This window comes from Hyla sarda, chromosome 4, assembly GCF_029499605.1.
Source record: "Hyla sarda isolate aHylSar1 chromosome 4, aHylSar1.hap1, whole genome shotgun sequence".
In the NCBI taxonomy this organism is placed as follows: domain Eukaryota; kingdom Metazoa; phylum Chordata; class Amphibia; order Anura; family Hylidae; genus Hyla; species Hyla sarda.
In genome coordinates, this window is record NC_079192.1 from 36,440,513 (window position 1) to 36,455,552 (window position 15,040).

At 50.5% G+C, this 15,040-nt stretch overlaps 9 non-coding genes across 9 annotated transcripts; all 9 read right to left on the reverse strand.

Moving 5' to 3' along the window:
* Window positions 1–1,188: 1,188 nt before the first annotated feature.
* On the reverse strand, window positions 1,189–1,329 carry LOC130268015 (U4 spliceosomal RNA). Its single transcript, XR_008843388.1, has one exon. It is a non-coding gene; the product is annotated as a U4 spliceosomal RNA (small nuclear RNA).
* Window positions 1,330–2,257: 928 nt separating this feature from the next.
* TRNAK-UUU (transfer RNA lysine (anticodon UUU)) lies at window positions 2,258–2,330 on the reverse strand. The gene has a single exon. It is a non-coding gene; the product is annotated as a tRNA-Lys (tRNA).
* Window positions 2,331–3,009: 679 nt separating this feature from the next.
* LOC130268016 (U4 spliceosomal RNA) lies at window positions 3,010–3,150 on the reverse strand. The gene has a single exon (XR_008843389.1). It is a non-coding gene; the product is annotated as a U4 spliceosomal RNA (small nuclear RNA).
* Window positions 3,151–4,078: 928 nt separating this feature from the next.
* TRNAK-UUU (transfer RNA lysine (anticodon UUU)) lies at window positions 4,079–4,151 on the reverse strand. Its single transcript has one exon. It is a non-coding gene; the product is annotated as a tRNA-Lys (tRNA).
* Window positions 4,152–4,830: 679 nt separating this feature from the next.
* On the reverse strand, window positions 4,831–4,971 carry LOC130268017 (U4 spliceosomal RNA). Its single transcript, XR_008843390.1, has one exon. It is a non-coding gene; the product is annotated as a U4 spliceosomal RNA (small nuclear RNA).
* A 7,075-nt stretch (window positions 4,972–12,046) lies between these two features.
* TRNAK-UUU (transfer RNA lysine (anticodon UUU)) lies at window positions 12,047–12,119 on the reverse strand. The gene has a single exon. It is a non-coding gene; the product is annotated as a tRNA-Lys (tRNA).
* Window positions 12,120–12,798: 679 nt separating this feature from the next.
* Window positions 12,799–12,939, reverse strand: LOC130268097 (U4 spliceosomal RNA). Its single transcript, XR_008843465.1, has one exon. It is a non-coding gene; the product is annotated as a U4 spliceosomal RNA (small nuclear RNA).
* Window positions 12,940–13,866: 927 nt separating this feature from the next.
* On the reverse strand, window positions 13,867–13,939 carry TRNAK-UUU (transfer RNA lysine (anticodon UUU)). The gene has a single exon. It is a non-coding gene; the product is annotated as a tRNA-Lys (tRNA).
* A 679-nt stretch (window positions 13,940–14,618) lies between these two features.
* Window positions 14,619–14,759, reverse strand: LOC130268007 (U4 spliceosomal RNA). The gene has a single exon (XR_008843381.1). It is a non-coding gene; the product is annotated as a U4 spliceosomal RNA (small nuclear RNA).
* Between the last annotated feature and the right edge of the window lie 281 nt (window positions 14,760–15,040).

The window sequence follows — 15,040 nt, forward strand, 5'->3', positions numbered from 1 at the left end:
TGTACTGATTAAGCCCGAGGAGACACCCGGCAGTCAGTAAGTGCAGAGCTTGGAATCCTGGGAGTGGATATGCTAATGGCTCATTTGTTTATTGTAGGTGGCTTGTTGCCCTGGGCAACAAGCCCAGTAATTCTATGAGTTTACTCACACATATATATCTTTATGTGCCTTTTGCTAGTTCGTTTTAAAGTATGCTCAATGTACCATTTGGTTCCCTGCAAAGGGCATCATCTTTATAGTAGTCAATGGACTACAGGTGACCATACATTTTCAATAACCGTCGGCCAAATGTTCATTTGCCCCACAGGTATCTCTCCCGACATCCCCATACATAGAAACATTGGGCACAGCCAAACGTTCATGTGTTCACTATGGAGGGGGGAGGGGTTAGCCACAGCCAGACATTATGGAAGGATTAACAATTGGGTCGTTACACAGAGGTAAACTACAGGGGATCCCTGTATCTGATTCTGGAATCTGTCACAGGGACTACTGAGTGCAGACTCAGCATTATTCTAACTCAGTGACTCACAGGTGATGTCTTCTCTGATCGAGAGTTGTCCTCTTTCCCTTTTCTTCTCTAGATGTTTAGATGGATGCTAGAAGCATTGTTGGTCTTTCCTCATCTATGGCATTGGGAGACTTTGAAACCGGTCCTTTGCTGTTGCCTTTTGGCCCGGAGGCGAAGGGTATAGTTTGTTTGTGGGGGCTTCTCCGACTGTCCAACTTTACTGGTAGTATCACCTGCCAAAATCATGCATGGTGACACCCCAACCTTTGTAAACCACCCTGTTTGCTCCCTGGTTGATACTTGGGTTGGCATCTTTCCAGAGCTATGGCCATGGGGGACTTTGGCTCAGAGGCGAAGGGTATGGTCTTTTTGGGAAGTGGGCCCTCTCCAACTGTCCGACTTTAATGGTAATATCACAGGCTAAAAACATGCATGGTGACGCCTCATCCTTAGTAAACCATTCCTGATTTCTGTTATTAGCAACATGAACTTGGGTTGGCATCCTTCCAGAGCTATGGGGGACTTTGGCTCAGAGGTGAAGGGTATGTTTTTTTTGGGAAGTGGGCCCTCTCCAACTGTCCGACTTTACTGGTAATATCACAGGCTAAGAACATGCATGGTGATGCCTCATCCTTAGTAAACCATTCCTGAATTCTGTTATTAACAACAAAAGTCAGTCTCCTGAGAGACTGTCAAAAATTGCCAGTTCTGACTATATTTCAAGTCATCACAGCGGGGTATTGGTAAAAGTTTTCAATCAGCAATAATCACGCCTCGGTAGACCCTCATGGGCTATGATACTGCCACTGCGCAAAGCTAAAGATCTACTGGTGAGGTATAGAGAACCTTCTACAGTGTACTGATTAAGCCCGAGGAGACACCCGGCAGTCAGTAAGTGCAGAGCTTGGAATCCTGGGAGTGGATATGCTAATGGATCATTTGATTATTGTAGGTGGCTTGTTGCCCTGGGCAACAAGCCCAGTAATTCTATGAGTTTACTCACACATATATATCTTTATGTGCCTTTTGCTAGTTCGTTTTAAAGTATGCTCAATGTACCATTTGGTTCCCTGCAAAGGGCATCATCTTTATAGTAGTCAATGGACTACAGGTGACCATACATTTTCAATAACCGTCGGCCAAATGTTCATTTGCCCCACAGGTATCTCTCCCGACATCCCCATACATAGAAACATTGGGCACAGGGGGGAGGGGTTAGCCACAGCCAGACATTATGGAAGGATTAACAATTGGGTCGTTACACAGAGGTAAACTACAGGGGATCCCTGTATCTGATTCTGGAATCTGTCACAGGGACTACTGAGTGCAGACTCAGCATTATTCTAACTCAGTGACTCACAGGTGATGTCTTCTCTGATCGAGAGTTGTCCTCTTTCCCTTTTCTTCTCTATCCATGCCAAATCCCAATGATGACTTCTCCCAAATGGGACTTGTCTCGGCAGAGTTTGCTGCCCCTGTGAAAGCCCTCTCACTATTAATGCCTCAACTGTGATCTCATTTCTCCTTCACGACACCCCTGCAAAGGCAAGCAGCGGTCGCTGGATGACTATGGCAGGACATGTCTAATCAAAACAACGGTCTATTCAGAACACAAGTGTAATCACGTGATAACTGCATGCCGACTTTGGCAACAATCTCACGTTTAAATCTGGGTCCATTATGTATTTTTTGGTCAATTAATATGTGACTTTATGTTATCATTGGTTTTCCTTTGATAAAACACATCGCCCGAACAGGGACTTGAACCCTGGACCCTCAGATTAAAAGTCTGATGCTCTACCGACTGAGCTATCCGGGCTCTGGGACATGTGGCTTTGTCCCGAGTCCATGCTTCGGCATGGATGCCGCCATGTGGGCTCCCTGGTTAACACTTGGGTTTAGATGGATGCTAGGAGCATTGTTGGTCTTTCCTCATCTATGGCATTGGGAGACTTTGAAACCGGTCCTTTGCTGTTGCCTTTTGGCCCGGAGGCGAAGGGTATAATTTGTTTGTGGGGGCCTCTCCGACTGTCCAACTTTACTGGTAGTATCACCTGCCAAAATCATGCATGGTGACACCCCAACCTTTGTAAACCACCCTGTTTGCTCCCTGGTTGATACTTGGGTTGGCATCTTTCCAGAGCTATGGCCATGGGGGACTTTGGCTCAGAGGCGAAGGGTATGGTCTTTTTGGGAAGTGGGCCCTCTCCAACTGTCCGACTTTAATGGTAATATCACAGGCTAAAAACATGCATGGTGACGCCTCATCCTTAGTAAACCATTCCTGATTTCTGTTATTAGCAACATGAACTTGGGTTGGCATCCTTCCAGAGCTATGGGGGACTTTGGCTCAGAGGTGAAGGGTATGTTTTTTTTGGGAAGTGGGCCCTCTCCAACTGTCCGACTTTACTGGTAATATCACAGGCTAAGAACATGCATGGTGATGCCTCATCCTTAGTAAACCATTCCTGAATTCTGTTATTAACAACAAAAGTCAGTCTCCTGAGAGACTGTCAAAAATTGCCAGTTCTGACTATATTTCAAGTCATCACAGCGGGGTATTGGTAAAAGTTTTCAATCAGCAATAATCACGCCTCGGTAGACCCTCATGGGCTATGATACTGCCACTGCGCAAAGCTAAAGATCTACTGGTGAGGTATAGAGAACCTTCTACAGTGTACTGATTAAGCCCGAGGAGACACCCGGCAGTCAGTAAGTGCAGAGCTTGGAATCCTGGGAGTGGATATGCTAATGGATCATTTGATTATTGTAGGTGGCTTGTTGCCCTGGGCAACAAGCCCAGTAATTCTATGAGTTTACTCACACATATATATCTTTATGTGCCTTTTGCTAGTTCGTTTTAAAGTATGCTCAATGTACCATTTGGTTCCCTGCAAAGGGCATCATCTTTATAGTAGTCAATGGACTACAGGTGACCATACATTTTCAATAACCGTCGGCCAAATGTTCATTTGCCCCACAGGTATCTCTCCCGACATCCCCATACATAGAAACATTGGGCACAGGGGGGAGGGGTTAGCCACAGCCAGACATTATGGAAGGATTAACAATTGGGTCGTTACACAGAGGTAAACTACAGGGGATCCCTGTATCTGATTCTGGAATCTGTCACAGGGACTACTGAGTGCAGACTCAGCATTATTCTAACTCAGTGACTCACAGGTGATGTCTTCTCTGATCGAGAGTTGTCCTCTTTCCCTTTTCTTCTCTATCCATGCCAAATCCCAATGATGACTTCTCCCAAATGGGACTTGTCTCGGCAGAGTTTGCTGCCCCTGTGAAAGCCCTCTCACTATTAATGCCTCAACTGTGATCTCATTTCTCCTTCACGACACCCCTGCAAAGGAAAGCAGCGGTCGCTGGATGACTATGGCAGGACATGTCTAATCAAAACAACGGTCTATTCAGAACACAAGTGTAATCACGTGATAACTGCATGCCGACTTTGGCAACAATCTCACGTTTAAATCTGGGTCCATTATGTATTTTTTGGTCAATTAATATGTGACTTTATGTTATCATTGGTTTTCCTTTGATAAAACACATCGCCCGAACAGGGACTTGAACCCTGGACCCTCAGATTAAAAGTCTGATGCTCTACCGACTGAGCTATCCGGGCTCTGGGACATGTGGCTTTGCCCCGAGTCCATGCTTCGGCATGGATGCCGCCTTGTTGGCTCCCTGGTTAACACTTGGGTTTAGATGGATGCTAGGAGCATTGTTGGTCTTTCCTCATCTATGGCATTGGGAGACTTTGAAACCGGTCCTTTGCAGTTGCCTTTTGGCCCGGAGGCGAAGGGTATAGTTTGTTTGTGGGGGCCTCTCCGACTGTCCAACTTTACTGGTAGTATCACCTGCCAAAATCATGCATGGTGACACCCCAACCTTTGTAAACCACCCTGTTTGCTCCCTGGTTGATACTTGGGTTGGCATCCTTCCAGAGCTATGGCTATGGGGGACTTTGGCTCAGAGGCGAAGGGTATGGTCTTTTTGGGAAGTGGGCCCTCTCCAACTGTCCGACTTTAATGGTAATATCACAGGCTAAAAACATGCATGGTGACGCCTCATCCTTAGTAAACCATTCCTGATTTCTGTTATTAGCAACATGAACTTGGGTTGGCATCCTTCCAGAGCTATGGGGGACTTTGGCTCAGAGGCGAAGGGTATGGTTTTTTTGGGAAGTGGGCCCTCTCCAACTATCCAACTTTACTGGTAATATCACAGGCTAAGAACATGCATGGTGATGCCTCATTCTTAGTAAACCATTCCTGAATTCTGTTATTAACAACAAAAGTCAGTCTCCTGAGAGACTGTCAAAAATTGCCAGTTCTGACTATATTTCAAGTCATCACAGCGGGGTATTGGTAAAAGTTTTCAATCAGCAATAATCACGCCTCGGTAGACCCTCATGGGCTATGATACTGCCACTGCGCAAAGCTAAAGATCTACTGGTGAGGTGTAGAGAACCTTCTACAGTGTACTGATTAAGCCCGAGGAGACACCCGGCAGTCAGTAAGTGCAGAGCTTGGAATCCTGGGAGTGGATATGCTAATGGCTCATTTGTTTATTGTAGGTGGCTTGTTGCCCTGGGCAACAAGCCCAGTAATTCTATGAGTTTACTCACACATATATATCTTTATGTGCCTTTTGCTAGTTCGTTTTAAAGTATGCTCAATGTACCATTTGGTTCCCTGCAAAGGGCATCATCTTTATAGTAGTCAATGGACTACAGGTGACCATACATTTTCAATAACCGTTGGCCAAATGTTCATTTGCCCCACAGGTATCTCTCCCGACATCCCCATACATAGAAACATTGGGCACAGCCAAACGTTCATGTGTTCACTATGGAGGGGGGAGGGGTTAGCCACAGCCAGACATTATGGAAGGATTAACAATTGGGTCGTTACACAGAGGTAAACTACAGGGGATCCCTGTATCTGATTCTGGAATCTGTCACAGGGACTACTGAGTGCAGACTCAGCATTATTCTAACTCAGTGACTCACAGCTGATGTCTTCTCTGATCGAGAGTTGTCCTCTTTCCCTTTTCTTCTCTTTTTTGATTGAAAGAGCTTTATTTTCCGTTCAGTCATTACAAGTCATACAATAAATTACAGTCACACAAAGCATGATAGTACAATACACAGCAAAGGTTCCCTAAGCTATACATCGCACACCATGCTACTCTAACATTCAGCTCAATCCTGCAATATAAAGGCACAAGAGATCAAACAAAAACCAAATAATACAATCTGTGATCGGGGTAGGGGTGTGGGCGACTATGTGGGGGTAGGGAGGGGGCGGATCACAGGGCCAAACTGTTGGGCTGTATCTTCAGGGAGACATGGGAGAAGGAGAGGGGTCTTCACTCCTCTTCTTCCTCATCAACGGCCGAGCTGTCCAAGATGGAATAGTCTCTAAGCAGGTTCTTGATGAACCTGCGGCAGTCCCGGACGGACATGTTTTCCCTGTTGATCACGAGGCGGTTCCTGGCAAGCCACACTGCGTCCTTAAAACAGTTCATAAGGCGCCAGGCCTCCTGGATGGCCTCCACGTCGTGGGTCCCAGGGAACAGGCCGTAAAGCACCGAATGGTACGATAGGCAGCTCCTGGGCACTGAGTCTCTGAGTTCCTGTTCTAGGGCGTCCAACAGACCCTGTGCAAAGGGGCACTGCCAAAACACGTGGAAAGATGTTTCCTCCACGTAGGGGCAACGGGGGCAGTACCGGGTCTTGCACAGGTTGCGGGCATGCATGAATGACCTGAGAGAGAGACCTCCCATGACGGCCATCCACGACAAGTCCTTGTGTCCATTGGTAAGCCGCTTTGAGGCCACATTGTTCCAAACTGTCTCTGCAGTGGCTGCGGGGAGTCCCGGAACCAGCTCGGTCGAGTCCTTAGCTCGGATGAGCTTGTGGATTGTCTTTGGCTTCCATAGGTCTGGTTTCAGTCCTTCCAGCTGGTGCTCCCTCACAAACCGGACAACATCCCCATAGAACCAGGGAGTGTTCCAGTTGTAGGGGATGGAGCTGTCCCACTTGTCCCAGCCCAGCTGTCTCCAGAGGGGCATGAGAAGCAAGCGAGACATGGACCTGCCCGCTGAGCCAGTCTTTTCTACAAGAGTCCGCTGCACCGTGACACATGCAAAGGAGGCCCTCAGCAGAGCGGGGATGTCGGGTATTCCCTTCCCACCCTTGCGGGGTTCCTTGTACATCACGGTCCTCTTGACTCTGTCCATTTTGCCCCAGACGAAGCCAAACACTGTCCGGGTGATGGCCTTGCAAACGGTGGTATGGGGAGGCCAGGCCTGTGCGGTATATTGGAGCACAGGCAAAACTTCACTCCGCAGGACAAGTGCCTTGCCTTCCATCGTGAGCTTTCTGGAGCTCCACAGTCCGATCTTCGAGTTTATCCTTCCTAGTCGGTCTTGCCAAGACTTAAGGGCCGCTCCTTCCTTCCCGAACCAGACTCCAAGAATTTGAATGAAGTCCGGCTTAATAGTAAAGGGGAAGGGGGCGGAAGAAGCCAGGTGCCATTCCCCGAAGAGCATGGCCTCCGACTTCCCGCAGTTGACTTTTGCCCCCGAAGCTCTGCCGAAGTCCTCGCAGGTCTGGACGAGTGCAGTCACCGAACGCTGGTCAGCGCAGAAGACGGTCACGTCGTCCATGTAGAGCGAGCACTTGACCTCGTGGCGATCTGGTCCTGGTGCGGTGATCCCTCTGATCTCTCCATTCTGCCGGATAGTCTCAGCGAAGAGCTCTATAACACAAACAAAAAGGAGAGGTGAAAGAGGGCAGCCTTGTCTAACCCCTGAAAGAATAGGAAAGGGGTCAGTCTTCCAGCCGTTCACCAACACCGTGCTGTAAATGTCAAAATACATAACGTTAACAAAAGAGCAAAACATCTTCCCCAGACCCAGCCTGCGCAAAACCCTGTCCATGAATGCGTGGGAGACACGGTCGAACGCCTTCTCCTGATCTAAGCTGACCAGGGCGGCGCGGCCCCCGCGGTCCTGGATGTAATGGACCGTGTCTCTCACAAGGGCAAGGCTGTCGGCAATCCTGCGGCCAGGAATGCTGCAGGTCTGGTCCGGATGGACGATCTGCCCCATGACAGGTTTCAGCCTGTTGGCCAGCACCTTGGCGAGGATCTTGTAGTCCACGTTCAGGAGAGAGATGGGACGCCAGTTTTTCAGGTCACATCTCTCCCCCTTCCGCTTATACAAGATCGTGATCATCCCTTCCCTCAACGACGGAGGCATTCTGCCCCCCACCACCATCTCCTCGTACACCTCCAACAGGTCCGGACAGATCAGGTCACCCAGCGCTACGTAGAGCTCGGCCGGGAGACCGTCACTGCCCGGGGTCCTGCCGGGCTTAAAGGATTTAGCGGCAGAGAGCAGCTCCCCCACCGTCAAGGGATCGTCCATAGCCGCCGCACCTGCGGGATCAACAACGTTAGTGTCACCTGACAGGAACCTCTCGGCGGCTTCGGGGTCGGATGACTTGGGGGCGTAGAGGTTGCTGTAGAAGTCGTGGACGACCCCCATCACTTCCTCCTTGCCGCTCCTCATGTGTCCGGTCTCATCTCGTAGCTCAGTCAGGGGCGTGTGGCCGGCATGGAGCTTCCTGAAAAAGAAAGAGTTACATTTCTCACCCTTCTCCAGGTTCTCCACCTTGGAACGAAAGACGATTCGCTTGGATTCCTCCTCAAAGTGCCTTTTCAAGCTCTTTTTGGTCTCCTCCAGCTCCTCCCTGACGTCCCAGCCACACTGGAGCAGGTCCTGCAGGGACCGCAGCTCGCGCTGCAGTTTCCTCAAGTCCCACTTCTTCGCACACGCCTGTTGTCTGCCTTTTGCCTGAAAGAAACAACGGAATTCGACTTTAACATATTCCCACCAATCGCTGATGCACTTGAACAGACATTTGTCATTTCGCCATACAAGGTAAGCATCCCTAAGTTCCTCCATGACCTCCCTCTGCTCCAACAGGGCACAATTCAACTTCCAGGAGCCCGGGCCAGGTGGGAATCCATGGCCCAGAGTCCCCCGGAATCGAATGGCCCTGTGGTCAGAGAAGAAGCAGGGGACCATAGAGTACGACACCTTTCTGACTGCTCTCGAAGTGAAGATGAAGTCTATCCGAGAACGGAGCGAGCCATCGGGGCGGCTCCACGTATAGTTTACGGAGCCGTTCCCGACGGACCCGACAACGTCCTGCAAGGATGCCTCCGTCACCATCTCAATCAGCAGTTTAGACGTCACGTCCAGGTTGGCGGATGTGCCAGAACTGCGCCCGTCCACCTCAATGGGGCAGTTGAAGTCACCACCCAACACTACTGCTCTAGTGGTGGCGAGTTCAGCCCGCAGGGCCTGGAGAACCTCCAGTCGGACATCCCTCTCAGGGGAGGCATACACGTTGATGAGCCGCACGGGCTCACCCGCCCAGGAACCGTCTGCGACAAGAAGTCTGCCACAGACGAGCTCCCGGACGGAATCAAGTGCAAAGTTACCTCCCCTGATCAGGATGGCCACCCCCGCAGACCTATTGTCGCCCCCACCAGACCAGTAGGAAGGGCCGTGAGGCCACTGCCTGGCCAGATGGTTGTAAGACCTAGAAGCAGACAAAGCACATTCCTGCAACATGTAAACATCACACCTCTGGGAATCTAAGAACGTAAGAACAGTCTGAAATCTAAACCAAGCTCTAATACTCCTCACATTAATGCAGAAGATGTTGAGATCAGCCATGGGAATAAAAAGAGAGGTTAGTTCTGATACTAGTTACCAGTCTGGTCGGACGGGTCCTCTTCTCTGGCGCCTGTCGGCTCCTGTGGCTTCTCGTAGCGCCCTTCCAAGAACTCGTCGTAGACCGTGTTGGACGGAGTGTCCAGGATTTTCTTAACCTCTGGGTCCTGCAGCAGCTCCTCCATAGATTGAGCTTGGACTGGCTCTGCTTGGACCTGCTCCACTTGGGCCTGCTCCATCACCTCCTCTCCTTCTGAAGCCTCAAGGCTCTCGCAGACCTGCTCCATCTCCTCCTCCTCATCTGAAGCTTGAGGGGTTTCGCAGGTCTCGATTATCTTTCTTTTGTGGGACTCTTCTGATACGTTGTCCCTTCCTTTCCTCTTCCTCTGTATGGTACCTGGGGGAGGAAGCACAGGAAAGTCCTCCGAAGGGCGGGCACCAGCAGCTGGAGGGGGGTTAGGTGCTGCTGGGCCAGGAGAGAAAGGAGGCTGGGTGGGGCGGGGGGCAGGAGAGAGTGCCCGGGCAGGGGAGGACGGGGCAGGGGTGGGCCGGGCAGGGGAGGACGGGGCAGGGGTGGGCCGGGCAGGGGAGGACGGGGCAGGGGTGGGCCGGGGTGGGGTACGGGGGGCAGGGGTGGGCCGGGGTGGGGTACGGGGGGCAGGGGTGGGCCGGGGTGGGGTACGGGGGGCAGGGGTGGGGCGGGATGGGGCAGGAGGGGCGGGGGTGGGACGGGATGGGGCAGGAGGGGCAGGGGTGGGACGGGATGGGGCAGGAGGGGCAGGGGTGGGACGGGATGGGGCAGGGGTGGGACGGGATGGGGCAGGGGTGGGGCGGGATGGGGCAGGAGATGGGGCGGGAGGGGCAGGGGATGGGGCGGGAGGGGCAGGGGAGGGGCGGGACGGGGCAGGGGTGGTGGCTTTCGCCTTCTTACCCTCTTTGGTCGGCTTGGCCATCCGTGGTGTTGGCTCCGGAGCTGGGGCTGGCTTCGGTGCTCTCGCTGCCACAGATGCCCATGTTCTCTCCCTCTGGGGGCAGTCCTTGTAGCTGTGGGCTGCCAGTCCGCAGAGGTTGCAGGTCTTGCTCTTGGGGCAGTCCTTGGTCGTGTGACCTGTCACACGGCAATACCTGCAGGCATCCTCCGTACAGTCCTTGCCCTCGTGGCCCATCTTGCCACATCTCCTGCAGGTCTGCGGCATGTCCGGGTAGAAGATAAGTCCTGTGGAGTTGCCCAAGGAAAATGTCGTTGGCAGGTGCTGTAGTCCGTCTGGAGAAGCAGGGTTCTTGTTGAGTCTGACGACCACAGACCACTTGCAGGTCCAGTATCCGAGTGAGTTCAGGATGCGGGTGGGCTCCCTCACCACGGTGCAGAAGCGCTTCAGGAAGGTCGAGATGTCCGTGCCTGGGGTGTGTGGGTTCCGCATTGAGACCGTCACCCGCCTCTCCTCTCTTTGAATAAGGCAGTTGCCCACAAAGCGAGAGAAAGGGGATTCGGGACTCGCCGCTTTCACCACCTCCCAGTATCTTCTACAGGTCCCAATGGTGGCAAAGGTGATGTAGAAGATTCCCGAAAAGAAGGTTGCTATTCCCAGGGTGTCAGCCGTGGGGAAGCCTTGATCCGCCAGCATCTTCTTGCAGAACACGTCGTGGGACATGTCCGGCACCCTTCCGTCCACGGGCTTGAGCTTCAAGGCAACAGTCTGCCTCATCCAGGGCTCCAGGGTTGGAGCTTCCAGGTTAGGAATTCTGCCGCCCTTCTGCCTTGCCGTGGTGGAGGTTGAAGCTTGCTGTGGTTGGGGCTGGACCTCCAGGCCTTGCCCTGCAGCCTCCTGGGTGGACTTGCTGGTTGAGGCCATGGCTTCTTCCAGCAGGCTCTTTTCCGCTTCCTTGCTTGCTTGTGGAGAGAGGCTTCGCAAAGTCTTCTTTCCCGGGTGGGAGGAGCTATGCAGATCCGGTCCCGGTGGGAGGAGCTATGCAAATCCTTCTCCAGAGGCAGCGAGTTTCTTCGAAAAGATTCTGCGCCGCCTTCCTCTTCGCCGCTGTTCCGGAATTCACCGCCGATTCCCTTCTTCCAGGTTCTTCGTCGGCTTCTTCCGGAGCTGCAGTCTTCAAGATCTTCTCCTTCTTCAGATGTTCCGAGGCAGGCAGGAGACGATCTTCAGGTGGTATGCTCTAGAGAAATGCGGTTCTAATAAGAACGAAAAGTACTGCAATCGTACTACGCAAAATCTCTACCACAATGCTTGGAGTTCTTCAGACCGTAGCGATCATGGTATCTCCCCTGCCAGGTAAGTATCTACAGGGGATCCCTGTATCTGATTCTGGAATCTGTCACAGGGACTACTGAGTGCAGACTCAGCATTATTCTAACTCAGTGACTCACAGGTGATGTCTTCTCTGATCGAGAGTTGTCCTCTTTCCCTTTTCTTCTCTATCCATGCCAAATCCCAATGATGACTTCTCCCAAATGGGACTTGTCTCGGCAGAGTTTGCTGCCCCTGTGAAAGCCCTCTCACTATTAATGCCTCAACTGTGATCTCATTTCTCCTTCACGACACCCCTGCAAAGGAAAGCAGCGGTCGCTGGATGACTATGGCAGGACATGTCTAATCAAAACAACGGTCTATTCAGAACACAAGTGTAATCACGTGATAACTGCATGCCGACTTTGGCAACAATCTCACGTTTAAATCTGGGTCCATTATGTATTTTTTGGTCAATTAATATGTGACTTTATGTTATCATTGGTTTTCCTTTGATAAAACACATCGCCCGAACAGGGACTTGAACCCTGGACCCTCAGATTAAAAGTCTGATGCTCTACCGACTGAGCTATCCGGGCTCTGGGACATGTGGCTTTGCCCCGAGTCCATGCTTCGGCATGGATGCCGCCATGTTGGCTCCCTGGTTAACACTTGGGTTTAGATGGATGCTAGAAGCATTGTTGGTCTTTCCTCATCTATGGCATTGGGAGACTTTGAAACCGGTCCTTTGCTGTTGCCTTTTGGCCCGGAGGCGAAGGGTATAGTTTGTTTGTGGGGGCCTCTCCGACTGTCCAACTTTACTGGTAGTATCACCTGCCAAAATCATGCATGGTGACACCCCAACCTTTGTAAACCACCCTGTTTGCTCCCTGGTTGATACTTGGGTTGGCATCCTTCCAGAGCTATGGCCATGGGGGACTTTGGCTCAGAGGCGAAGGGTATGGTCTTTTTGGGAAGTGGGCCCTCTCCAACTGTCCGACTTTAATGGTAATATCACAGGCTAAAAACATGCATGGTGACGCCTCATCCTTAGTAAACCATTCCTGATTTCTGTTATTAGCAACATGAACTTGGGTTGGCATCCTTCCAGAGCTATGGGGGACTTTGGCTCAGAGGTGAAGGGTATGTTTTTTTTGGGAAGTGGGCCCTCTCCAACTGTCCGACTTTACTGGTAATATCACAGGCTAAGAACATGCATGGTGATGCCTCATCCTTAGTAAACCATTCCTGAATTCTGTTATTAACAACAAAAGTCAGTCTCCTGAGAGACTGTCAAAAATTGCCAGTTCTGACTATATTTCAAGTCATCACAGTGGGGTATTGGTAAAAGTTTTCAATCAGCAATAATCACGCCTCGGTAGACCCTCATGGGCTATGATACTGCCACTGCGCAAAGCTAAAGATCTACTGGTGAGGTATAGAGAACCTTCTACAGTGTACTGATTAAGCCCGAGGAGACACCCGGCAGTCAGTAAGTGCAGAGCTTGGAATCCTGGGAGTGGATATGCTAATGGATCATTTGATTATTGTAGGTGGCTTGTTGCCCTGGGCAACAAGCCCAGTAATTCTATGAGTTTACTCACACATATATATCTTTATGTGCCTTTTGCTAGTTCGTTTTAAAGTATGCTCAATGTACCATTTGGTTCCCTGCAAAGGGCATCATCTTTATAGTAGTCAATGGACTACAGGTGACCATACATTTTCAATAACTGTCGGCCAAATGTTCATTTGCCCCACAGGTATCTCTCCCGACATCCCCATACATAGAAACATTGGGCACAGGGGGGAGGGGTTAGCCACAGCCAGACATTATGGAAGGATTAACAATTGGGTCGTTACACAGAGGTAAACTACAGGGGATCCCTGTATCTGATTCTGGAATCTGTCACAGGGACTACTGAGTGCAGACTCAGCATTATTCTAACTCAGTGACTCACAGGTGATGTCTTCTCTGATCGAGAGTTGTCCTCTTTCCCTTTTCTTCTCTATCCATGCCAAATCCCAATGATGACTTCTCCCAAATGGGACTTGTCTCGGCAGAGTTTGCTGCCCCTGTGAAAGCCCTCTCACTATTAATGCCTCAACTGTGATCTCATTTCTCCTTCACGACACCCCTGCAAAGGCAAGCAGCGGTCGCTGGATGACTATGGCAGGACATGTCTAATCAAAACAACGGTCTATTCAGAACACAAGTGTAATCACGTGATAACTGCATGCCGACTTTGGCAACAATCTCACGTTTAAATCTGGGTCCATTATGTATTTTTTGGTCAATTAATATGTGACTTTATGTTATCATTGGTTTTCCTTTGATAAAACACATGCCCGAACAGGGACTTGAACCCTGGACCCTCAGATTAAAAGTCTGATGCTCTACCGACTGAGCTATCCGGGCTCTGGGACATGTGGCTTTGCCCCGAGTCCATGCTTCGGCATGGATGCCGCCTTGTTGGCTCCCTGGTTAACACTTGGGTTTAGATGGATGCTAGGAGCATTGTTGGTCTTTCCTCATCTATGGCATTGGGAGACTTTGAAACCGGTCCTTTGCAGTTGCCTTTTGGCCCGGAGGCGAAGGGTATAGTTTGTTTGTGGGGGCCTCTCCGACTGTCCAACTTTACTGGTAGTATCACCTGCCAAAATCATGCATGGTGACACCCCAACCTTTGTAAACCACCCTGTTTGCTCCCTGGTTGATACTTGGGTTGGCATCCTTCCAGAGCTATGGCTATGGGGGACTTTGGCTCAGAGGCGAAGGGTATGGTCTTTTTGGGAAGTGGGCCCTCTCCAACTGTCCGACTTTAATGGTAATATCACAGGCTAAAAACATGCATGGTGACGCCTCATCCTTAGTAAACCATTCCTGATTTCTGTTATTAGCAACATGAACTTGGGTTGGCATCCTTCCAGAGCTATGGGGGACTTTTGCTCAGAGGCGAAGGGTATGGTTTTTTTGGGAAGTGGGCCCTCTCCAACTGTCCGACTTTACTGGTAATATCACAGGCTAAGAACATGCATGGTGATGCCTCATCCTTAGTAAACCATTCCTGAATTCTGTTATTAACAACAAAAGTCAGTCTCCTGAGAGACTGTCAAAAATTGCCAGTTCTGACTATATTTCAAGTCATCACAGCGGGGTATTGGTAAAAGTTTTCAATCAGCAATAATCACGCCTCGGTAGAACCTCATGGGCTATGATACTGCCTCTGCACAAAACTAAAGATCTACTGGTGAGGTGTAGAGAACCTTCTACAGTGTACTGATTAAGCCCGAGGAGACACCCGGCAGTCAGTAAGTGCAGAGCTTGGAATCCTGGGAGTGGATATGCTAATGGCTCATTTGTTTATTGTAGGTAGCTTGTTGCCCTGGGCAACAAGCCCAGTAATTCTATGAGTTTACTCACACATATATATCTTTATGTGCCTTTTGCTAGTTCGTTTTAAAGTATGCTCAATTTACCATTTGGTTCCCTGCAAAGGGCATCATCTTTATAGTAGTC